Genomic DNA, 26,254 nt, shown 5'->3' with positions numbered 1-26,254 from the left:
GAGACCCACTGGAGGCCTGGTCCGTGGAGCAGGCAGAGGACTGACCAGGATGGGGAGACCCACTGGAGGCCTGGTCCGAGGAGGAGGCACAGGACTGACCAGGATGGGGAGACCCACTGGAGGCCTGGTCCGTGGAAGCGGCACAGGAGAGACCAGGATGGGGAGACCCACTGGAGGCCTGGTCCGTGGAGCAGGCACAGGACCAACCAGGATGGGGAGACATACAGGAGGCCTGGTTCTGGGCGCAGGCACAGGATAGACCGGGTCCTGAAGACGCACTGGAGGTCTAGAGCGCACGGCCTGCACAACCCGTCCAGGCTCGATGCCCAATCTCCCCCGGCAGATGTTAGGAGCTGGGATGTAACGCACCGGGCTCTCCACGCATACTGGGGACACCGTGCGCTTTACTACATAACACGGTGCCTGACCAGTATTACGTTGCCTCCTGTAAGCACGGGGAGCTGGCTCAGGTCTCCAACCTGACTCTGCCACACTCCCCGTGTGCCCCCCCAACATTTTTTGGGGGGCTGCCTCTCGGGCTTCCTTCCCAGCTGTGTTCCCTCATACCGTTGCCGTTGGTCCTTCTTTCCTGCTGCCTCCACTCTTCTGAGTGCCTCTACCTGTTCCCATGGGAGGCAATCCCTTCCGACCAGGATCTCTTCCCAAGTGTAGGATCCCTTGCCGTCCAGGATGTCCAGTCCTTTCTCTCCCTGGTCCAGGATCCTTGCTCCTCCTGGCACTGCTCCTTCCTCCACTGCTTGGTCTGTTGTTGGTGGGTAATTCTGTAACGGCTGTCTGAAGAGAGAGTAGACCAAGGTGCAGCGGAGTTAGTGTTCATCATGAATATTTAATTAAGAAAGAACACTATACAAAAAAAAAAAAAAACGACAGCCAAACAGTACTGACAGCGAACACACTGAACAGAAACAATTACCCACAAAACCCAAAGGAAAAACATGCTCCTTATGTGTGACTCCCAATCAGCAACAACGAGCTTCAGCTGTGCCTGATTGGGAGCCACACACGGCCCAAAACAAAGAAATACAAAAACATAGAAAAAATAACATAGAACGCCCACCCAATGTAACACCCTGGTCTAACCAAAATAAAGAACAAAAACCCCTCTCTATGGCCAGGGCGTTACAATTATAAATTGTGAGAGAAATTGTGCAATTAAAACAAACAACAAATCCTGTGAGCCTTTGACTGAGCCGCCTGCAGCTCACCCAGCCCAAAATTGTCCAGCCCATCTAACATTTGCCAAAATTGCCAGATGGCCAATCCACCCCTGAGCTGATCTAAACAAAAAACAAACAATCCCCCCCACACACACACTAACACTGAGCTAGGTAGAGGAGATCTAACAGCAGCAACAGCAGTAGGAGCAGGGAACAACCACTCATCCCCCATTAATGGAGCCCCAGGAGAATACAGCAGAGATCAATAATGATACAGATAGAAAGAGGAAGAGAGACCCTTTGATCTCTGACTGAGATGAGTGTTTCCTACTTATTTACCTACCGTATAATGCACACCCGCACACATGCATGTGCGCACACACACACAGGTGCACACACACACACACTGAGTTTAGAGTCTCTGTTACTGTTTCATTTCGTCCCTCTCCTTTTTATTCCTGTCAGCATTTTTTTTCTTCAGACAGAGCTGAGCAAGAGACATTCAGCCCAGACTGGTACCAAGATAATGTACACCATCGATTTTTGCATCACCACATGCACTAGTGGTGCGCCGCTTAGATGTTTGTTCAACCGCACCCGCCCGCAATCGCTAATAACCCATCTGCAACCGCCCCCACTATATGTGATAAAGTGAAAATCTGAGGCCCTCATCCAACCCTAACCCGCAAGTATAGAAAATGTGCTGTAGGGTACAGTCAGAGAAGGCCGATTTTTTTTTTGTTGACAGGGGGTGCTGGATTTTTTGTTTCTGCTTATTATTTCTGACATTTTGTTAGTGAACTTATCTGTAATTAGAAACACGCAGCTTCTCTTTTGTCATTATACATTATGTTGCACTAGAATACAAAATAAAACCCTTATTCACCAGAATAATGTCATAAATGATAGAATGAATGCTTCAATCTCGTTCTCTGTCATCTATGCTTCTTTCGTAGAGCAAATACCTTTAGGGACTGGGAGAAAATGCAATAACAAAAACAAAAAAAGGGAAAGATATTATTTTGCAACATTTCCAAATGACTTCAGTTTGACCGGTTGTAAGGAAATAATAAAGTTGTGAAAACGACCCAATATGTTTGTGATAAGATTTCAGTTCAGCTTGGAAGCATACTTTATGTGATTGAAATACTATCAGATTTTCGGATGCTGATAAAGATAGCACCTACAGATGGCGCATTCACATTCTCTCAAGATGCCGAAATAAAGAAATCCTATTTCTCCACTCCTGTTCCTGAGTCAAAATGTAGCCTACATTTGGTGTAGCCTATCATTTTATTGGTGTAGCATAATATTAAGGCTATGTGAGAGGTTACAGACCTACAGTCAGTGTCCAGATTTCAGTTTCCAATGAACCCATCTGAACAGTAGGCTACAGTTCCCTTGAGTTGCCATAGGCCTATTTGAAGTCCCCATATTGTGACTGTCAAATTTATATAGCGCCTCCCCACTGAGCACAGACATCAATTCAACGCCTATTCCACATTGGTTCAATGCAACTTAATTGAAATTACGTGGAAACAACATTGATTTAACCAGTGTGTGCCCAGTGGGCCACAAGCATCGCACATTACATAGGCACTGCTGTCATCCTCTTTTATCACTTCACCAAATCTTTCTCAAACATTACCTTCTATTTATTTCCAACTCTCCATTTCGCAGCTTTTCTCTTAATGAATTAAACTCAGTGGATCGACATAAACTTTTTCAGACAGTTCACAAAAGCATTTGGCACTTGGGTGTAGGCTATTTTGCAGTGTAAAGTTAGGTCCTAAAGCTTAGGCTTATGCACTAATGCCAGATAGCCTAAAATAATGAAAGAAAAACCTTAATGTAGCCTATTGACATAAATTGCACAAAAATGATAGGTTTAGGGATTTATGTATTGTGCATTTTATGTATTGTTTTTCTCTTTATTCAACCTGCTTCATCCACACAATATTTAATGACCCTAAACCTGGCTGCCCTGCAGATATAACCACTTGGTCTCATAAACTGGATGTAACATAGTAAAGGTAAATCCCTGACACTTAAGACTCATCATGGACAACGTTAGCAATTTAGCTAAAGAGCAACCTTTCAACTACTTACAACTGTTTAGCTACTTTGCAACTATGTAGCATGTTAGCTAACCCTTCCCTTAACCCCAACCGTAACCCTTTTAGCTAACCCTAACCTTAACCCTTTTACCTAACTCCCGAACTTAACCCTAACCCTTAGCCTAGTTAACGTTAGCCAGCTAGCTAACATTAGCTACCTAGCTAGAATTCATAACATATCATACGTTTTCAAATTCGTAACGTATCGTGTGAAATGGGTGATGGAAATCCACAAATTAATACATCCATACTATCAGGTTTCAGGTATGACCCAGATGCAGACAGTGACAAAGAAAAAACTTGTATTTCTAGTACAGGGGCAGGCAAACGACAGGTCAAAGGCAGGCAGATGTCAGTAATCCAGAGAGGGTGCAAAAGGTCCAGAACGGTGGGCAGTCTCAGGGTCAGGGCAGGCAGGGGTCAATAACCCAGTGAGGTGGGGCAAGGTATAGAACGGCAGGCAGGGTCAGGGCAGGCAGAACGGACAAAACCGGGAAGGACTAGAAAACAGGAGCAAGAACAGACGCTGGTAGGTTTCACGAAACAAAACAAACTGGCAATAGACACACAGAGAACACAGGTATAAATACACAGGGGATAATGGGGAAGATGGGTGACAACTGGAGGGGGGTGGAGATAAGCACAAGGACAGGTGAAACAGATCAGGGTGTGACACACATACAAAATGTAACATATCACACCAAATGGAGTGTCTCGTATTTATATAGAGAATAATACGAAATGCTCTGAGGCCAGGTTGTGGGTCAACCCCTGCATCTCTAACACACACACACACACACACACACACACACACACACACACACACACACACACACACACACACACACACACACACACACACACACACACACACACACACACACACACACACACACACACACACACACACACACACACACACACACACACACAATTAATAAAGTTCGACACCATTTATTTACTTTATATTTTATTAGTTTCTGTGGAGATAAGTACTTTTTATTTTTTACATTTTATTTAACCTTTATTTAATTAGGGAAGTCCGTTAAAAACAAATTCTTATTTACAATGACGGCCTACCCAGGGCAAACCCGGACAAAACTGTCCCAATTGTGCACCGCCCTATGGGACTCCCAATCGCGGCCGGAAGTGATGCAGCCTGGATCCAAACCAGGGACTGCAGGGATGCCTCTTGCACTGAGATGCAGTGCCTTAGACCGCTGCGCCACTCGGGAGAATACCTCCCCAATATCAGTCTAACATGACTTACTCAAAGTCCCCATCGACACCTAATTTTGACGTCGCCAAAAACGACTTCAACAAAGGGAGCGAAAAAAGCATTGTCAGCATTCAAATGTGTTCCAAATGGCACCCTATTTCCATGGTAGTGCACTGCTTTTGACCACAACACTTAAGAGGTTGTGGTCAAAAGTAGTGCACGATACTAGTGCACGATAAGGGGATTCTGTTTTCCCAAACCTTTACAGAGGCAAGGAGTCTGAAATCAGCCTCTGTTCTGGGGAGAATAACAGCCCATGTGTGTTCCAAATGGCACCCTATTCCCTATGGGCCCTGGTCAAAAGTAGTGCACAACATAGGGAAAAGGGTGCCATTTGGGATGCAAATTATCTTTGGAACAATTCAGCTAGCTAACGAGCTAATGATTTATTCTCATTCTCTCTTGTCCCATTGGCATTGAATGAGAGAGAGGTGCGTATGTATGTGGCATCTCCAACATCACCAGCTAATTTCTTTCACTCTCTCTCACTCCTTCTCACTCTCTCTTTCTCTCTCTCAGTTCAAAGGGCTTTATTGGCATGGGAAACAAACAATTGAATTCGGAAGTTTACATACACCTTAGCAAAATACATTAAAACTCAGTTTTTCAAAATTCCTGACATTTAATATAGTAAAAGTATAGCAATAGCTCCCTGTCTTAGGTCAGTTAGGATCACCACTTTATTTTAAGAATGTGAAATGTCAGAATAATAGTAGAGAGAATGATTTATTTCCGCTTTTATTTATTTCATCACATTCCCAGTGGGTCAGATTTTTACATACACTCAATTAGTATTTGGTAGCATTGCCTTTAAATTGTTTAACTTGGGTCAAACGTTTCAGGTAGCCTTCCACAAGCTTCCCACAATAAATTGGGTGAATTTTGGCCCGTTCCTCCTGACAGAGCTGGTGTAACTGAGTCAGATTTGTAATCCTTGCTTGACACACGCTTTTTCAGTTCTGCCCACACATTTTCTATAGGATTGAGGTCAGGGCTTTGTGATGGCCACTCCAATACCTTGACTTCGTTGTCCTTAAGACTTTTTGCCACAACTTTGGAAGTATGCTTGGGGTCATTGTCCATTTGGAAGACCCATTTGCGACCAAGCTTTAACTTCCTGACTGATGTCTTGTGATGTTGCTTAAATATATCCACATAATTTTCCTCCCTCGTGATGCCATCTATTATGTGAAGGGCACCAGTCACTCCTGCAGCAAAGCACCCCCACAACATGATGCTGCCACCTGCCACAGGGATTCAGAGACATATGTTTCCATAGCCTCCGTCTTCGCCTGTGACAGGGGATACACGTGACTCCTGGGAAGTGTGGCGTCTACAAGGAGATTTATCGCACAATCCCCCGTCGATGGGATGGTAATTGAGTCGCCTTCTTTTTGGAGAAGGCGAGAGCCAAATCGGCATATTCGGGGGGAATGCGCACGGTGGAGACTTGGTCTGGACTTTCCACCGTAGTAGCGCCACGTAGTAGCAACGGAAACCCCTAAACACCTCCCCGAGCACTCTCGCGACCACCCCATGAGAGCCCTCCATTGCCATGAAACAGTGGGGTCATGACAAGCTAACCAGGGTAGTCCTAGCACCACGGGAAACGCAGGAGAGTCAATGAGGAAGAGACTGATTCTCTCCTTATGACCCCCCTGTGTCACCATGCCCAGAGGAGCGGTGGCCTCCCTAATCAACCCTGACCCTAATGGTCGACTGTCTAAGGCGTGAACTGGGAACGATGGGGATCCCTAAACTATGGGCGAATGATCTGTCTATAAAATTCCCAGCCGCGCCTGAATCGACGGGCGCCTTATGCTGGGAATGCGGGGAAAACTCAGGAAAAGTAAAAAACAAAAACATGTGTGCAACAGAGGGCTCTGGGTGAGAATGGTGCCTTCTCACCTGGGGTGACGCCAGAGTGCCCTGCCTGCTGCCTCAACCCACAGAGGGACCAACCCGGCACCGACCGGCAGTGTGACCTCTGCGGCCACAGATGGTGCACGAGATGGAACCTCCTCCGGTCTCCCTGAGCGCAGCACCTCCCAGCTCCATGGGAATCGGAGCGGTGGTGCTGGGGGATGGAACCAACAGACCCCGCTCTGGACGTCCGCGGGTAGCCAGCAGGTTATCCAGCTGAATGGACAGGTCCACCGGCTGGTTGAAGGTGAGGGTGGTGTCCCTGCAGGTCAACTCTTGACGGACGTCCTCGCGCAAACTGCAGCGATAGTGGTCGATCAGGGCCCTGTCGTTCCATCCCGCGCCGGCGGCCAGGGTCCGAAAGTTCATTGCAAACTCCTGGGTGCTCCTCGTCCCCTGCCTCAGATGGAGAAGGCGTTCACCCACCGCTCTACCCTCGGGCGGGTGGTCGAAGACTCGAAATGGTCCAGCGCCGCATCTCCTTCTCCCCACACGGCGTTGGTCCACTCCATGGCTTTCCCCGAGAGGCACTAGACAAGGGCGAACACCTTCTCACGGCCCGAAGGAGCCGGGTGGACGGTTGCCAGGTAGAGATCCAGCTGCAACAGGAAACCCTGGCAGCGTGCAGCCGTCCCGTCGTACTCCCGGGGAAGGGCGAGACAAATCCCACTGGGACCGGGTGAAGGGGGGGCGAGTAGTGGAGACCCTGGTTGTGCTAGTGGAGGCGCTGGAGGAACTCCCTGTCTCTCCCAGCGGTCCATGGTTTGGACAACACGGTCTATGGCGACGCCGAGATGGTGGAGCATTGCCGCGTGCTCCTGGACGCGCTCCTCGACCCCTATACCAGGGGCACCTGCTGACTCCATATTGTGGGTGTGAAATTCTGTCAAAGGATGAGTGTAGCTGGTGCATGGAAGTCAAGCGCAGGAGAGCAGAGATAAGTGGACAAAGCACTTTACTTAGGCAATCATTGCCACAGAACGCAACCGCGTCACAAAACAAATGCCCAACGAACAAGTAAGGCAGCACAAAGTACAAAAACCCACGTACAAAGTACCGGCTGCCACAAAGCATAGGTATAAAACAAAACCTGGCGCAAACCAGCCGGAAGTGTGTCATCCTCAACAATAAACAATTTCACACACAGACATGGGGGGAACAGAGGGTTAAATACACAACAAGTAATGAGGGAAATGTAAACCAGGTGTGTGGGAAAACAAGACAAAACAAATGGAAAATGATAGGTGGATTGGCGAAGACTAGAAGACCGGTGACGTCGACCGCCGAACGCCGCCCGAACAAGGAGAGGAACCGACTTCGGCGGAAGTCGTGACACAAATGTCATATTATGGTAGCAGTGTTGTAACGATGTGCAAATAGTTTAAGTACAAAAGGGAAAATGTTCTCTGTCTCTCGGCTTTAACGCTCTTTATCTTAATCTCTTTGTCTCTTGGATTGTATCTAATTCACACTCTTTCTCTCTCTCTCTGCCTTTATTTAACTCTTTGGCTCTCTGCCTGTCTATCTAACTAAGGAATAACTCACCATAATACTGTATAACCATTAGAAATCGCCCTCAGAACTGTTGCGGTTATCAAAACAACCTCTGTTTCATCTTGGCTCTACCTCTGAAACACCAATCGTCCTTCTGAGCTCAGGAGGCTGAATATGACTGAGACACTTCAACATCCGTCCATGTCTGAGGATGTTGGGAGAGGACGTGGAAACCGGCCACTTGGGGTTTGGTTTTTCTATGGCATTGTGGACGGGGATGACGGATGGGCGTAAGCACCTGCCTCCATGTTTGAATCAAATGATAGAAAGTTGTTTTTTTAAATTTTTGTTTTTAGCTTATCCCAGATCTTAACACTTTCCTTATCCATTCGGAGTTAATGCCTAACCATAATAATTCGGAGTGAATGCCTAAACTTAAGCTTGGAATGAAACAGAGAAGTAACCAAACACTTCGACATTTGTCACTTTGAACAACTTCGAATGTTGCACACACACACACACACACACACACACACACACACACACACACACACACACACACACACACACACACACACACACACACCCCCGTTGAGACTTCTAGCTCACTCAGGAAAAGAAAAAAAAATAGATAAATAGATAAAAGATGAGCAAATGGGTCTGATGTGTTCAATTAAATGGGGAACGAGTGATTTCTTTAAGTTTCTTAGATGCTCAGATATGTTACGTTATGTGCGCATGCGCAGCTTCACTAGAGACTTAAATTACAGCACCTGGTAATCACTTCACCGCAGACAATCATCAGGAGCACACAGCCCGTTGGTATGTAACTGCGAACTACTCAGTCTAGCATTGATGTTTAAGTCACTTATATGTTTGTGCACTGAACGTTTACCTCACTGTGTCGGTGTTAGTTGGCCGGGAGTAACTTGTAGCTCGCCGGGTGCGGTAGTTCAGCGACCCAGATGCTATATAGCATTAGGCTATTATTATCAGCCATTTGCATTGTGCTGATTGTTCAGAGCACTCTGCTGGTTTCTGGTGGCGGTGGTGATAGCGGTGGTTTGGTTCGGTGATCCATGGTGGAGTGCCGCATTATGTTGCGTTTGTGCGTGTGTAAATCCTTTGGACGAGGCATGTGGTGGCATGGGTTCTGTGTTCTGTGACAGCGTCCATAACAACCTGTGACGGCAGAGTCACTGTACGCATGCTCCTCTGGCGCTGGGCATTCTGGGTGATGTAGTCGGTGCTGTTTTAAGCCAGATTTGCCACATATTTGATGGTGTTGCAGGCTGTTTGATTTTCATTATTTACATTATTATTATTATTACTTGAATAATATATTATATAATATATTGTAATTATTTGTTTGTTGTATTTCAGGTTTATGACCTGTGGTCATTTGATTTAAAATAAAATTTACTTGAATAATATATTATATAATATATTGTAATTATTTGTTTGTTGTATTTCAGGTTTATGACCTGTGGTCATTTTGATTTAAAATAAAATTAAGGACAAAACGAGTCATGACATTGTGTGCTTCCTGGTGAGCCTTTTCGGAGGGCTAAATAACGAAAAATCCGAACGAACACACACACACACACACAGGCAAGTTTATTAGTTTATGACATGATGGTGGGTTATTATGCGTGTTTATTCTCCTCAGGCCCCTCGGTAAGCATCCCAATGGCTTATTATATCAACTGTGGAGAACACAGTACCACACACACACATCATTCTCAAACACACTTCTCCCTGACAGGGGATGTATTTTTCTATTTATTTTGTCTTGCTCAATTTTGATCAGGTGCTGAGAGGGACCTCCCCTCCACAGAGAGAGGACCCAGCGGGGGGTTGCCATGAGAACTGGAGTAGCGAGGACAGGGGAAACATTTTAATCAATCACACAACATTTAACCAAGATACAATTACCCTTCAGAGCAATTGATACAGAATACAGAATATATTGTATATCACATATAATGAGAGTATTTTACTCCCCTTAGTAGACAGTCAACCTATTGTACATGTTTATTTGTGCGTGTGTATGCACACCAACTTTGTGTGTGAATGCATCCGTGTTAAATCTGTTGTCAGAATGACGCAGACTGAGTACAATGACAGTTGATGTCACAAATGCAGCCCCGCTGCATGATCCGTGGGTTTCCCTGTCGCTTCTACAGCGGAAATAATCACAGTCCGTTCATGTCCAATTCTCAGCTGATGGAGAATAGGAACAATCTTTCCCTTATAATGGGAAGCAATCCTTAATCTAAAGGAGAATGGGACACAAATGTATGTTTTGTATGAATGGGATATGATTAGACCGAGGTCACATGGTGTGTGAGAGAGAGGGAGAGAGAGAAAAAGGGAGAAGGAGTATGTGTGTTTTAGAAAGAGAGACAGAGCTCGAGAGAGTGGAAGACGGAGAGAGAGTGGAAGACGGAGAGACAGAGAGTCTCCGTCTCCTCCGTGGGAGGCTTGCATGGCTCAGTAAGAGAGGGAGAAACAGAGAGAGACACACATACACACAGCTATATGTGTGTGTGTGCGTGTGTGTCTGTGTGTGTGTGTAGTCTTTGGGGTGGAGCCTGATTATGTCTGGTTTAAGTGTGCTGCTGCTAATTAAATAACTATATATAGACTTGGTTGATGAATGGGGTGTCAGAACACCAACTCTAGTTTGGCGGAGAGGTGTGTGTGTGTGTGTGTGTGGGGGGGGGGGGGGGGTCACTTTAAAGGTGACATGCTGCGTACAATTCTCTCATTCTATGTGAGTCCCAAATGGCACCCTATTCCTTAGATAGTGCACTACTTTTGACCAGGATCCATAAAGCTCTGGTAAAAAGTAGTGCACTATATACAGAGTACGGTGCTATTTCTACCAGCTCTCACAGTCTCACTTCAGAATTCGATTTTCATCCATGTTTTTTCACACGTCAAATTTCAAAGTGTTTAAGGTTAAGTTTAGGCATTAACTCCGAATTTTTATGGTTAGGTTTTAAAGGGGAATTTCACCCTGGCTCTTCCACGCCATATGGTCATTACTACAGTATTAACAATATTGTGTTTTTATCATAAAAATCACAACTATCCAAACCACAAGCTAGAACTATTCCATTTTCATTTCACTAGTAGAATCAGGAAGTTTGGACTCTGTGTATTGGTCTGCTCATAGTCGACCACAAAGTCTGGCATTCATAGCGAATACTGATACTGCCCACTAGAAAGAGGGGGTGTGCCCACAAACTTGAATAGTTGCAGAGGGGGTGTGCCCACAAACTTGAATAGTAGCATTTTTTTACTTTCAATTACCAACACACAGTAATCTCAGAACTTCTCTAGGCAAGATTTTTTTCACTAAGTTTTTCACTTCATCATGCCCACGTGGTGTTCTGTGCCTGGCTGTGCTAATTACAAACAAGCGTAAAAAATTATTATATTTCACATTCTACCTACCAGAGATTCATCCCGATTCTGCCAGTGGCTTGCGGCTATCAAGAATAATGCAGTGACCAAAGATTATCAGAGGGATTTTTAGGCTGATTTGATGGGGGATCCATTTCAATGATAGCTAAGAAGTGATGCGATAGCAGCAATCAATTTTTTTTCCTTCACAACAAAATGGAAGATTATCAGCAGCAGCAAAATTGCTAGCCAGTTGAGACTGGCTGAGAACCAAATAACCAGCCATAAACGATTTATACACATTCATTATTGCTGCCAACACACAGTGTGAGTTAGCTATAATTCTTTTTTTAATAACAGTGTTTCCCAGACAAGGTTGGAATACATGGCTACCAAATTGAGATACTCTTTATTTGATAACATTAGCTAGCTTACGTTAGCTAACGTCAGTCATAGATAGAACAAACAAACTTGTTTACTCTGCTGAAGGTCTAGCAGTGACTACCAGGAAATTGGCGAAATTGATTGACAATGTGTATACCAAAAGATAGCTATTTGATTTAGCTGATGACTTTCAGAGTTCAATACAGGACTGTAACGTTAGCTAGCTAGTTAACTTACCCAGCTAGGCTAGCAAGCTAGCTAACGTTAGGTTACCTGTGGCAATTTAGTGACGCTAGTCAGCTAACAGCAAGTTGACAGTATTGAAATGTCAATGTTAGGTATGCTTAGCTAGACAGTCTAATATAGTTCAATACAATTAGCTGGGTGGTTAAATCGTGTATTTTGTTGTAGGTGGTACAGAATCTGAATCCACCAACTGTTACACCAGCCTTCGCTTTGTCTCCCCCTCCTGTCCAGCTCAGGCGTTTGCCGTCGCCGGCCTTCTAGCTGCTGCTGAACCAACTGCTGGCAAACGCCCTTCACTCATCAACCCTGGACTTGTCTCGTCATCATTACACACACCTGGTTCCAATCCCCACTATACCACTGTATATATGCTCCCTCTGCCATTTATCTTTGTCGGTCATTGCAAATGTTACTTGTTTTCCTGAGAGGAATCTCGCCTACTATTTCCTGAATACTTTACATTTTGCACTTTGAGTTCACCCTGTGCCTTTTTGTGTATGAAGATATATTTTTAGCACAAAGGCGTTTGGGTTTCGTTGCGCTTTGATGGTGCTTAAATAAACTCAGTAGTTCTAAACCTGCGAATGCCTCCTGCCTACTCCTCTCTACACCAGTGACACCAACATGCACTTCCAACCCTTGGTTCTGAACAAGGTGAAGGTAAGTTGGCCAAAATATTTACAAACTGATAGCTAAGATTGCTCAATTTACAGTAAGCATTGTATAAACATTAATTGGTTTGTGTTTGTAGACTAGTTGAACATGCATACAGTATCAGTCAAAGTTTGGACACGCTTACTCATTCAAGGATTTTTCTTGATTTTTACTATTTTCTACATTGTAGAATAATTGACGACATCAAAACTATGAAATAACACATATGGAATCATGTAGTAACCAAAGAATTGTGAAACAAATCAAAATATATTTTATATTTGAGATTCTTCAAAGTAGCCACCCTTTGCCTTAATGCCTGTTTTGCACACTCTTGGCATCTCTCAACCAGCTTCATGAGGTTGTCACCTGGAATGCATTTCAATTAACAGGTGTGCCTTGTTAAAAGTTAATTTGTGGAATTTGCTTCCTTAATGCGTTTGAGCAAATCAGTTGTGTTGAGACAAGGTAGGAGTGGTATAGAGAAGATATGTCACGACTTCCGCCGAAGTCGGCTCCTCTCCTTGTTCGAGTGGCTTTCGGTAGTCAACGTCACTGGCTTTCTAGCCATCGCCACTCCATTTTTCATATTTCCATTTGTTTTGTCTTGTTCCCTGCACACCTGGTTTTCATTCCCCAATCACACATGTATTTATTCCTCTGATCCCCCTCATGTCTTTGTGTAAGATTGTTTGTGTGTTACATGTTTTTGTACGCAACAGGCTTGCATGCTTTTTTTTCCCCGTGTTATTTCACGAAGCCTGTTTGTAAACATTTTGATGTGTTGTGACTGTTTTGCGCGTTTTACACTTGTTGGCTGGAGGTTTTTGGACACAGCTGCGTCCGTCTGTATATCTCTCCTGCCGAAATAAAGTGTGCGCCTGTTCACAATTCTCTGCTCTCCTGCACCTGACTTCAGCACAAGTACGCACACGCCTGACAAGATAGCCCTACTTGGTAAAAGACTAAGTCCATACTATTGCAAGAAAACACAAATAAGCAAAGATAAACGACATCCGATCATTACTTTAAGACATGAAGGTCAGTCAATCTGGAAAATTTCAAGAACTTTGAAAGTGCAGTCGCAAAAACCATCAAGAGCTTTGATGAAACTGGCTCTCATGAGGACCGCCACAGCAAAGGAAGATCCAGAGTTACCCCTGCTGTAGATGATAAGTTCCTTAGAATTACCAACCTCAGAAATTGCAGCCCAAGCAAGTGCTTCACAGAGTTCAAGTAAGAGACACATCTCAACATCAACTGTTCAGAGGAGACTGTGTGAATCAGGCCTCCATGGTCCAATTGCTGCAAAGAAACCACTACTTAAGGACACCAATAAGAAGGGACTTGCTTGTGCCAACAAACAATAGCAATTGGCATTAGACAGGTGGAAAACTATCCTTTGGTCCAAATTTGAGATTTTTAGTGAGGCGCAGAGTAGGTGAATGGATGATCTCCGCATGTGTGGTTCCCACTGTGAAGCATGGAGGAGGTGGTGTGGTGTTGTGGGGGTGCTTTGCTGGTGACACTGTCAGTGAGTTATTTAGAATTCAAGGCACACTTAACCAGCATGGCTACCACAGCATTCTGCAGCGATACGCCATCCCATGTCATTTGCGCTTAGTGGGACACATGTTTTTCAACAGGACAATGACCCAACACACCTCCAGGCTGTGTAAGGGCTATTTGACCAAGAAGGAGAGTGATGGAGCGCTGCATCAGATGACTTGGCCTCCACAATCACCCAACCCCAACCCATCTGAGATGGTTTGGGATGAATTGGACCGCAAAGAGAAGGACTGTTATTTTATCAAATCAATTCTCTGTAATTATTATTATGTCATTAAACTAATCATGTAAATGTAATTAACTAGGGAGTCGGGGCACCACGTAAAATCTTCAGATTACAAAGTTATAATTTTCCAAATATAACTTCAGATATTTTAATATCTGATCAATTCGTCTTCTATTAGTGAAATATTCTTTACCTCACATCAGCCTCATTCCAAACATTGTAAATTGTTGGTTATCTGCACAAACCCAGCCTTTCCTATAAATCATCCATACACCAATTGGCTTAGTCATTTATTTACTAACTAACTAAATAATCACAGAAATGCATAAACAAACAGTAGATATTGGTTACTAACAATTATAGGGAAGATCCCCTAGTGGGCTAAGCCGATATGACGGCTTGGTGGACAAAGGAAAGTGGGTGTGGGCTGAGAAAGAAGGGGCTGAGAAAGACAAAAGGGATCACTACACACAGTTGATAATTATATTAATTGAAATGCTAAGCCTTTGCACATGAACGCTCGCTCATTCGGAAATAATTGCAAGTACATATTTACGGTGTATGTCACTGTTGTCTTCTCTGTTGGAATGCGGTCCGTCTGCTGGAGAGTTCATCCGAGTCTCTTTCTCTCTAAGTCTTTCTTGGTTAGAATGGATACTTCAGAGTACCGTTCAGAAATGTTCTCAATGATAGGTGTTTCGGCGGTTGTCGGTATTCGCATCCCAGGTTTACATAATTTCTAGCTGCAGATGTCACGTCCTGAACAGTATAAGGGTGATTTGTTATTGTAGTTTGGTCAGGACGTGGCAGAGGGTATTTGTTTTATGTGGTTCGGGGTGGTGTTTTATGTAGTAGGGTGTTTGATCTATTATTTCCGGGTTTTTGGGGTTATGTTCTAGGTTTGTATTCTATGTTCTTTCTGGTTTGTTGTATGTCTATGTTTAGGTTGATGGGGGGTTGGACTCTCAATTGGAGGCAGGTGCTTTCTCGTTGCCTCTGATTGAGAGTCCTATATATGGGTAATTGTTTGGTGTTGTGGGAGATTGTTTCTTGTTTTGCGTGTGTGAGCATGACAAGACTGTTTTGTTGTTTGTGCATTCTTCGTTTTGGTTGTTTTGGTGTTCTCTTTATTTTAAAATAAATATCAAGATGAGCATCCACATTCCTGCTGTGTTTTGGTCCTCCATTCCAGACGACAACCGTGACAGCAGACTAGTAATTAGTATCTAAGATTTGCTCTTATTCTATAGGGATCGATAGTCTCAGAGTTTAACCATTTCCAGCTGTGTAGCCAATGCTCCACGTGATGTGGTTTCCTAGTCTTGGTACTCAAACCTGTGCCATCCCAGCTTACACCGAGTTAGGCGTGGTCTGAAGAGGATTTCCTCAGGAGGGGGGTTTATTTGTAACAACAGGAAAGGCGGTTCCATGACGCCAGATCATGTCTGTGCTCACGCGGGCGGGCCAATAACTTAGTTTAACTTTAAAGGGAATACAATACTCTCACATTAAATGTTTAACATCACATTACATCATTTCACAAATAGTTTCATCTTTACTCATTCATTTTATACAAGAATTAGATGCAAACACATAATTGAGAAATGTACACATTCAGAGATATAGTTGTGTGTTTCCAGTCCTTCGTGAGGTCACCAAATGAAACGCACTCAACATAACTGTCCCTTTCTAAGTATCCACAGACAATTCCCACACTCTCAAAGGTGGACATATAGTTTCATTTTCCCATTTTGGGGATTTAGGAGTTTGGCCACGTGAAATTCTTTGTTCACTCTGTCTCTCTCTGCATGAAAAGGGGGAGAGAGTCTCCGCCAGGAATTTATGACCTGAGATAACAGAACCTGGGTGTGTGAGAGAGGGGGAAGCCACGATCTATACCCAGAAAGGGCCACGTCATGACTACTTCAAGATTGTTGAAAATAAGAATTACAGGTGAAGCTAGTTGAGCGAATGCCAAGCGTGTGCAAAGCTATCAAGGCAAAGGGTGGCTACTTTGAAGAATCTAAACTATATTTTCATTTGTTTAACACTGTTTTGGTTTCTGCATGATTCCATACAGTATGTGTTATTTCATAGTTTTGATGTCTTCACTACAATGTAGAAAATAGTAAAAATAAAGAAAAACCCTAGGTGTCCAAACTTTTGACTGGTAGTGTACATGTGCACAGGCACAGCGATTACATTTACAACAGTAAATGTAGCCTAATAGAGATAAATATGGCATAACCCTCAACATTTGCACGGTGACCAGACCGTACAAATTAGCCTAGGTAGGCAGACAGTATCTACCTACAGCCATGTCTATCAGGCATGCTTAGGCAAAACATGTTATAGTTAAACCAGCTTCAGTTTTGGAGATTTTTACAACAGTAAATTGTTGTATTATTGTTTCTTCTCACTGTTTAATAATAAACATAGCTAGCTAGCTTGCTGGATATGCAATACTTGTTATTTACATATGTTTGGAATCTTATATTGTGTCATGCCTATAATTTTGTGAGATTGATATGCTTCCAAGATCATAATCATAACCAATGTCAACCCTTGTCAATTGTGTTACATAGCTAGCTAGTACAATTATTTACAGTTGCTGATGTTACACGATTGCTTACAAATTCGAGGCGTGGCACAAGTTAGCAGGCGCAAGGCTAACTAGCTAGCCAACTCCAGTCATGTGCTAACATTTACTTGAAAACGTAGTTTTACTTGGCTAGTTGTAACGTTGTAGCTTGCTATTAAGTAGCTAGCCATATCTACGACAAAAAAAAGTAGAGATTTTACAATCGAGATACAGAAGAGCTCCGATTTGTAAACCCTCTTCTATTTTTAGTCATAGATATGGCTACCGGTAGTTGTTTAGCTTGCTAACTTAGTTAGCTAGCTATCTACATAACTAGGTAAGTTAACAAACAGAAAAATAATTTGATTCCTCCACATGTATCACAGTAGTATGTTAGCCAGCAATACACAATATGGGTTTCAGTAGATATACTCAAGTTAGCTAGGCACCATATTTGGCATCTGCCCTCTTGGTGCTGCCATTGGCTGTAGCTGAGCTTCTACTGTTAGCTAACTACAACTCTTTGTTTCCAATCCTCTTCGCTATACTCCGGTTGAAACCTTTATGATTGAATGTCACCATGTAGCTAATAGATGCCCCATCATTGAATTCGTGTTGATGAGAGAAATCACTTGAAGCCATTGTGTCTGGTCAGTTCTTTCAGTTTTGCCCAAAGGATTATTGTTAGTGTCCGCCTCCTTTAAAAAAAAACACGCCATAGGTGAGGGATGGGGGCCAGAGCACAAAACACCACCCAACACAAGCTGTAGTCTTTCAGGTATTGGAAAAAATGTGTCTGCTTGTACACTTACTAATGAATTCGCTGATAGGAACATAGCTGAAAGACGTCCAATGGCTTGAACAAGGACAACCATATCTACAGTTGTGGCCAAAAGTTTTGGGAATGACACAAACATACATTTTCACAAAGTTTGCTGCTTCTGTGTCTTTAGATATTTTTGTCAGATGTTACTATGGAATACTGAAGTATAATTACAAGCATTTCATAAGTGTCAAAGGCTTTTATTGACAATCACATGAAGTTGATGCAAAGAGTCAATATTTGCAGTGTTGACCGTTCTTTTTCAAGACCTCTGCAATCTGCTCTGGCATGCTGTCAATTAACTTCTGGGCCACATCCTGACTGATGGCAGCCCATTCTTGCATAATCAATGCTTGGAGTTTGCCAGAATTTGTGAGTTTTTGTTTGTCCACCCGCCACTTGAGGATTGACCACAAGTTCTCAATGGGATTAAGGTCTGGGGAGTTTCCTGGTCATGGACCCAAAATATTGATGTTTTGTTCCCCAAGCCACTTAGTTATCACTTTTGCCTTATGGCAAGGTGCTCCATCATGCTGGAAAAGGCATTGTTTGTCACCAAACTGTTCCTGGATGGTTGGGAGAAGTTGCTCTCGGAGGATGTGTTGGTACCATTCTTTATTCATGGCTGTGTTCTTAGGCAAAATTGTGAGTGAGCCCACACCCTTGGCTGAGAAGCAACCCCACACATGAATGGTCTCAGGATGCTTTATTGTTGGCATGACACAGGACTGATGGTAGCGCTCACCTTTTCTTCTCCGGACAAGCTTTTTCCCGGATGCCCCAAACAATCGAAAAGGGGGTTCATCAGAGAAAATGACTTTACCCCAGTTCTCAGCAGTCCAATCCCTTTACCTTTTGCAGAATATCAGTCTGTCCCTGATGTTTTTCCTGGAGAGAAGTGGCTTCTTTGCTGCCCTTCTTGACACCAGGTCATCCTCCAAAAGTCTTCGCCTCACTCTGCATGCAGATGCACTCACACCTGCCTGCTGCCATGCCTGAGCAAGCTCTGTACTGGTGGTGCCCCAATCCCGCAGCTGAATCAACTTTAGGAGACGGTCCTGGCGCTTTCTTGGGCGCCCTGAAGCCTTCTTCACAACAATTGAACCGCTCTCCTTGAAGTTCTTGATGATCCGATTAAATGGTTGATTTAGGTGCAATCTTACTGGCAGCAATATCCTTCCCTGTGAAGCCCTTTTTGTGCAAAGCAATGATGACGGCACGTGTTTCCTTGCAGGTAACCATGGATGACAGAGGAAGAACAATGATTCCAAGCACCACCCTCCTTTTGAAGCTTTCAGTCTGTTATTCGAACTCAATCAGCATGACAGAGTGATCTCCAGCTTTCCTCGTCAACACTCACACCTGTGTTAACGAGAGAATCACTGACATGATGTCAGCCGGTCCTTTTGTGGCAGGGCTGAAATACAGTGGAAATGTTTTTTGGGGATTCAGTTCATTTGCATGGCAAAGTGGGACTTTGCAATTCATCTGATCACTCTTCATAACATTCTGGAGTATATGCAAATTGCCATCATACAAACTGAGGCAGCAGACTTTGTGAAAATTAATATTTGTGTAATTCTCCACTTTTGGCTACGACTGTACACCCACAAAAACATAGAGCCTTCACGAAATGCCACAAAGAAGGACTACATGTATTTTTAGACCCCACCCCTCATCAATACACCGGAAAGCATCATGGGCTGTATAATCCAACACACGAGGCCCTGACCTGCCTTTCTACTGGGCAATTATGTGTGAAATACATTTCACTGTCCTATAAATGCCTCAGACAATATGAAACAAGCCCAGATTCCCCCAGGGTGAATTTTTCCTTTATGTTTAGGCATTAACTCCATATTCTTAAGGTTAAGCATTAACTCTGAACGGTTAAGGTAAGGGTTAAGGTTTGGGATAGGTTTAAAACAAAACATATAAATAACAACGTTCTATTGCTTGATTTGAACTTGCAACATTTGGAATCAGAGGCCATCTCCATCCTCAATGCCCTAGAAAAACCGAAACCTACTTGAAGGTAACAGTGCTCACTCTTGCCTCTAGTGGCCGGTTTCCACGGCATCTCCCAACGTCCTAAGACATAGATGGACGTTGAATACTGATTTGACAGGTGACCTGGCTGGACATTTGGGACAGCAGCTGTATCTTCTCCAACCCCTGAGAACCTGCACAGTGTCTCTGTACTGTAATAGAATAATGCTGTGCTTTAGAACAAGACAATGTGTCCTAGAAGTTTAAACAGTATCTTTAGAAGATTGGAATGTGCTGTAATGTAAACACAGAGCTTAATTCAGCAGGATTATATCAAAATGGCACCCTATTCCCTTTATAGTGCACTACTTTGGACAGCACTAGGGAAGGGTGCCATTTGGGACACAGCCTACATATTCCTTCAAGCTGTTTTATAATGTCACTTATCATGCGGTGAGAGAATGTTTCTTCTTTATAACCCACATGGTGCTGAGGGAGTATTTTGTGTGTGTGTGTGTGTGTGTGTGTGTACGTGTATTAACAGCTCACATATTTATGGTGAAAACTGTTTCAGTTCCATGGTGCCTGCAGTGGTAGTGTTCCTTCCTTTGACAATTTGTCCAACCCCTCTGTCCCTCCCTCCCTCCCTGCTTCCCTCCCTCCCTCCCAGCCAGCCACCATCCTGCTCTTTGCAGTACAACGCCTATCTTCTGCTCTTGTTCGTTCAACCAGAAGTGATCAAATTGGATTTGTGTTTCTTATATATTACAGTATTTGTTTGTTTGTGTGTGTTTATGAGATTTACAGCCAGCAGTACTTTTGGCTGGATTTCTCGTCAACCAATTAATCTGCACAATAATTGAGCGTTCTTGTTTGAATTCAAATGTAAGTGATATTGATGTGTTTTTCCGCATTTAATCAAACACATGCATGGGTGCACGCATGGTGTAATGAAATACCTTTTGAGAGTTGCAGGTTTTGATAGTTGACATGACTCTTGACATCTTCATCAGACTCACCATCATCCTCAGGACATCCATTTGTCTGAACACTAGAAGAAAAATGACTAGTCTAACCCCTGACCCCTTACTCCTGACCCCTCAAACCCCTGCCTTGGGCAGTATCCTCAGACATCATACAATTAGAGTTTTCAGGTGACATTCTGAAATAGGGCCAGTTTCCCGAACACAGTTTAGGCCCTAAACCCGATCCTAAAAAGCGCTAAGAACAGAGATTCTCCATTAAACTTAGTTTTTAGTACAGGACTAGTCTCAATATCAAATCAATACATTTCCAACAATGCAGAGTTAAAGATGAAATTAAAAATAAAACGGGGTTAGGTTTAGAAATAGCGACAACAAGGAATAACAGTAGCACTCATAATAGGGGAGATATGTAAGTAGTCTTGTCCGAGCCAGAATAGGGCAGGAGCCAATCTCCTGTTTTTGTAGTGTGTGGCAGCTTGATGTACAAGTACACCCCCTGGACAGGACGCTAGTCTATTGCAGGGCCTAAAAACGAGGGAGGGAAATTAAGAAAATTCCCCTATGATCAGAGAGCAGACATACTGTTGAGACTAATACCTCAATCCTGGATTAATCAAAATTAAAATGTAATTTTAGGTTGGTGTCATTTATTTTAGGGTTATTCCCAGCCAGGTCACCGATGATACAAGTCAGTATTCAACGTCTGAGGATGTCGGGAGAGGACGTGAAAACCGGCCACTATGGGCATCTGTGAGAGCTGTAACCTTCAAGTAGGTTTCGGTTTAGAAAGGGCGTTTTGATATATTTGTTTTACACCTATCCCAAACCTTAACTCCTGCCTTAACCATTTGGAGTAAATGCCTAAACTTCAGAATTTGGAGTTAATGCCTCAACTTTAACCCTTATCTTAAATATTTGGAGTTAATGCCTAAACTGAGACTTGTGTGTTTTGAAATTTGACGTTTCAGAAACATGGATGAACATGTAATTTTGAGACTGTGAGAGTGAGTAGTTATTCCTTCAGACTGGGTGATGCTGTTCCATTCGATGCCACAGTCTCATCATTTCTCTCTCACACACACAAAGTACACATGCACAGAGATTAACACATCACAATATGTTTGAAATTATCCAGGGTATTGTGTCCTTTTCAGTGTAGTACAATAACCATGTGTATCTCTCTGTATTTTCTAAGATAATTGACCTCGCTTTAACTTCACTTTTTTATATAGAGGATATCATCCCATTGTAGTCAGTCTGTTGTATATGTGATCGGATGATTAGGTAAACTGAAGGAATTCTCAGCGGGAGCTGGCCATCTGAGACAGGCCAAAACCTTTCACTGTAAGACAATCTCCTCTATTTCATACTCCATGACCGGCTTATTACTTCACAACTGTCAAAGAAAAAGGTTGTTGATCAGATAACCAGTGGCTATATATCCGTGTGTGTGTGCCAATATTTCTATGGTGTAATATGACTGTCATAACCTCAGGGTACAGTGCCCAGGGTATACTGTGACTGGTTGTAACCAGTCCAACCAGAGTTATGGGGAGTAATCAGAGGTACCATCAGATTAAACAACAATATCCCCCATAGTCCCTCATATCTCCTGTGTAAATCTACAGGATTAAAATCAAATCAGCTCACACAGTCCCTCGTGTGTCCTTTGTACAGGGGACGGACTTATCACATTGGCTTTGAATGCTTTTTTTCTCTTTCATCTCTCTTTTACTCTCATACTGCTCATTCTCTCTCACCCATTCTCACAGTCTCCCTTCTCCCACTACTCTCTCTCCATCTCTGAATGTTCACAAAACCCTAAAGGAAAAAAACAAGTTGATTGTCAACCCAGAGAGGTGGGTAGATGGTATGGATCAAGAGGAGAATGCTCACTTATATCTGAGCCCCTGACATCCATCATGCTATTGTTGTTTACCTTGGACTGAAATGTATTCAGAAAGCCCAAAAGTAAACAAACAACCAAAACCATACAGACAGATAAGAGGATGAATACCTGCATGAATGATCAAAACACAAAATACCCCCACATCTAAACAACCTTGGCATAACCTTTCTCTCTACCCATAAAATAAATAAATTACAACAAATAAATTTGTGTTTGGCCATGTGGCTGACCTCCCTTTGCTGTTAAATTGAACATCTATTATCAATCACTAAGGAAGCATATCACACCCTGGCAAATCAAATCAAACTTTATTTGTCACATGCGCCGAATACAACAGGTGTTGTATTCGAGGTAATTTATACATGTAGGTAGGGGTGAAGTAACTATGTATAGATAATAAACAGCGAGTAGCAGCAGTGTAAAAAACTAATGGGGGGGTGTCAATGTAAATAGTCCGGTGGCCTTTTGATTAATTGTTCAGCAGGCTTATGGCTTGGGGGAAAAAGCTGTTAAGGAGCCTTTTGGTCCTGGACTTAGTGCTCCAGTACCTCTTGCTGTGTGGCAGCAGAGAGAACAGTCTATGACTTGGGTGACTAGAGTCTCTGACAATTTTTTGGGATTTTCTCTGACACGCCTAGTATATAGGTCCTAGATGGCAGGAAGCTTGGCCCCAGTGATGTACTGGGCCATACGCACTACCCTCTGTAGCGCCTTACGGTCAGATGCCGAGCAGTTGCCATACCAGGTTGTGACGCAACTGGTCAGGACACTCTCGATGGTGCAGCTGGATCTGGGGACCCATGCCAAATCTTTTTAGTCTCCTGTGAAAAGATGTTGTCGTGCCCTCTTCACGACTGTCAAGGTGTGTTTGGACCATGATAGTGCGTTGGTGATGTGGACACCAAGGAACTTGAAACTCTCGACCTGCTCCACTACAGCCCTGTTGATGTTAACGGGGGCCTGTTTGGCCCGCCTTTTCCTGTAGTCGAAGATCAGCTCCTTTGTCTTGCTCACATTGAGGGAGAGGTTGTTGTCCTGGCACCACACTGCCAGGTCTCTGACCTCCTGCTTATAGGCTGTCTCATCGTTGTCGTTGATCAGGCCTACCAATGTTGTGTCATCAGCAAATTTAATGATGGTGTTGGAGTTGTGTTTGGCCACGCAGTCGTGGCAAAACAGAGAGTACAAGAGGGGACTAAGCACACACCCCTGAGGGGCCCCAGTGTTGAGGATCAGCGTGGCAGACGTGTTGTTGCCTACCCTTACCACCTGGGGGCGGCCCATCAGGAAGTCCAGGATCCAGTTTCAGAGGGGAGTGTTTAGTCCCAGAGTCCTTAGGTTAGTGAAGAGCTTTGTGAGCACTATGAATGCTGAGCTGTACTCAATGAACAGCATTCTCACATAGGTGTTCCTTTTGTCCAGGTGGGAAAGGGCAGTGTGGAGTGCGATTGCATGGATCTGTGGGGCGGTATGTGAATTGGAGTGGGTCTAGGGTATCTAGGATGATGGTGTTGATGTTAGCCATGATTAGCCTTTCAAAGCACTTCATGGCTATTGATGTGAGTGCTATGGGGTGGTAATCATTTAAGCAGGTTACCTTCGCTTCCTTGGGCACAGGCACTATGGTGGTCTGCTTGAAACATGTAGGTATTAAAGACTCAGTCAGGGAGAGGTTGAAAATGTCCGTGAAGACACTTGACAATTGGTCCGCACATGCTTTGAGTACAAGTCCTGGTAATCCATCTGTCCCTGCAGCTTTGTGAATGTTGACCTGTTTAAAGGTCTTGCTCACATTGGCTACCGAGAGTGTTATCACACAGTCGTCCAGAACAGCTGGTGCTCTCATGAATGCTTCGGTGTTGCTTGCCTCGAAGCGAGCAAAAAAGGCATTTAGCTCGTCTGGTAGGCTCGCGTCACTGGGCAGCTCGAGGCTGGGTTTCCCTTTGTAGTCCGTAATAGTTTTCAAGCCCTGCCAAATCCGATGAGGGTCAAAGCCGGTGTAATAGGATTCAATCTTATTCCTGTATTGATGCTTTGCCTGTTTGATGGTGAATCTGAGGGCATAGTGGGATTTCTTTCAGGCATCCGGATTAGTGTCCTGCTCCTTGAAAGTGGCAGCTATAGCCTTTAGCTCAATGCAGATGTTGCCTGTAATCCATGGCTTCTGGTTGGGATATGTACGTCACTGTGGGGACGACGTCGTCGATGCACTTATTGATGAAGCCGATGACTGAGGTGGTATACTCCTGAATGCCATTGGATGAATCCCGGAACATATTTCAGTCTGCTAGCAAAACAGTCCTGTAGAGTAGCATCCATGTCATCTGACCAGTTCCGTATTGAGCGAGTCACTGGTACTTCCTGCTTTAGTTTTTGTTTGTAAGCAGGAATCAGGATGATAGAATTATGGTCGGATTTGACAAATGGAGGGCGGGGGAGAGCTTTGTATGCATCTCTGTGTGTGGAGTAAAGGTGGTCTACAGTTTTTCCCCCGTTTAGTTGCACATGTGACATGCGGTTATTGTTTCATCTTTGTTTTGTCTCTGTGAGAGTGGTTTGAGAGGGAGGTAGAGTGGATGGTCTATTTGAACCAAGGTTGATTTGAACAGTACTGTACAGAAGAGGAACATACAATGTCAGAAAGAAAGACAGGGAGAAAGAGGCAGAGAGAAAGAAAGACAGAGGGAGGCAGCGAGAGAGAGAGGGAGAGATAAAGAGGGAAGCTTGTGACTGGAGGACACAGGAGCAGTTTGGACACAGTGCCAAAGTGATTTCAGACATCTTCTAAGGCCAGCACAGGCCGTTGTTTGCCATGGCGTGTCAGTGACGACACCACAGCCCAAACGGAACAGCAATAATTGAAGCTGTATTACTACGCCTCAGAGTGGCAGGGACTCAGAGCAACAACAACAACAAGATACAGCATCCTGAGACAAACACAACGAGTGAGATATTTTGTCAGTGGGATCGTCAGTGAGATCTGTGAGTGTGTTAGTGTGTGTGTCAGTGCGTCATTAATGCAATAAAGGTCTGATGTTTTGGACACTTTTGGTACTAATGTGCCTTGTCGCAACACAGTGGCCGAGTCTACCGTACCATGGAGTATTCACCACCCAGCCGCAGTTCACCTGGTGTGCAGGGATACTACAGTAACTGAACAGATTTCTCTGAGTATGAACGTCAGCTGTCGCAACATGAATGGAAACAATTCCAGACTCACGAGATACACTAAACTGCTTCAGGAGAAAACAAACTTCATCTCATCTGGAGAAATGGAATAGAGTAGTGGTTATTCTGAAAGGGGCTTGCTACTGTACAAAAACATTGTCTTTTCTGCAAAACATCAGGACAGGAGACCATTCAGAGCTCCACTCCTGAAATATGTTGCACCTGGGATAGTTCCCTACACGCAAGGTTTACCCAGCGGAGGTGACAGTGACCTCCCTCACCAGCGGGATTGACCATCACTCAGTGGCTGTGGGGCT

At 43.9% G+C, this 26,254-nt stretch overlaps 1 long non-coding RNA gene across 1 annotated transcript in view; it reads left to right on the top strand.

The window, feature by feature from the left end:
• The first annotated feature begins 8,624 nt into the window (after positions 1–8,624).
• The window catches only part of LOC106560390 (uncharacterized), a 29,921-nt gene continuing 12,291 nt past the window's right edge, over positions 8,625–26,254 (top strand). The window contains exon 1 of the long non-coding RNA XR_001318591.3: positions 8,625–8,813. This is a non-coding gene — a long non-coding RNA (uncharacterized LOC106560390). The remainder of the gene's footprint in view (positions 8,814–26,254) is intronic.

The sequence above is a fragment of the Salmo salar genome, chromosome 10 (genome assembly GCF_965601325.2).
Source record: "Salmo salar chromosome 10, fSalSal1, whole genome shotgun sequence".
NCBI lineage: Eukaryota > Metazoa > Chordata > Actinopteri > Salmoniformes > Salmonidae > Salmo > Salmo salar.
This window is presented reverse-complemented; position numbering and strand designations above follow the sequence as displayed.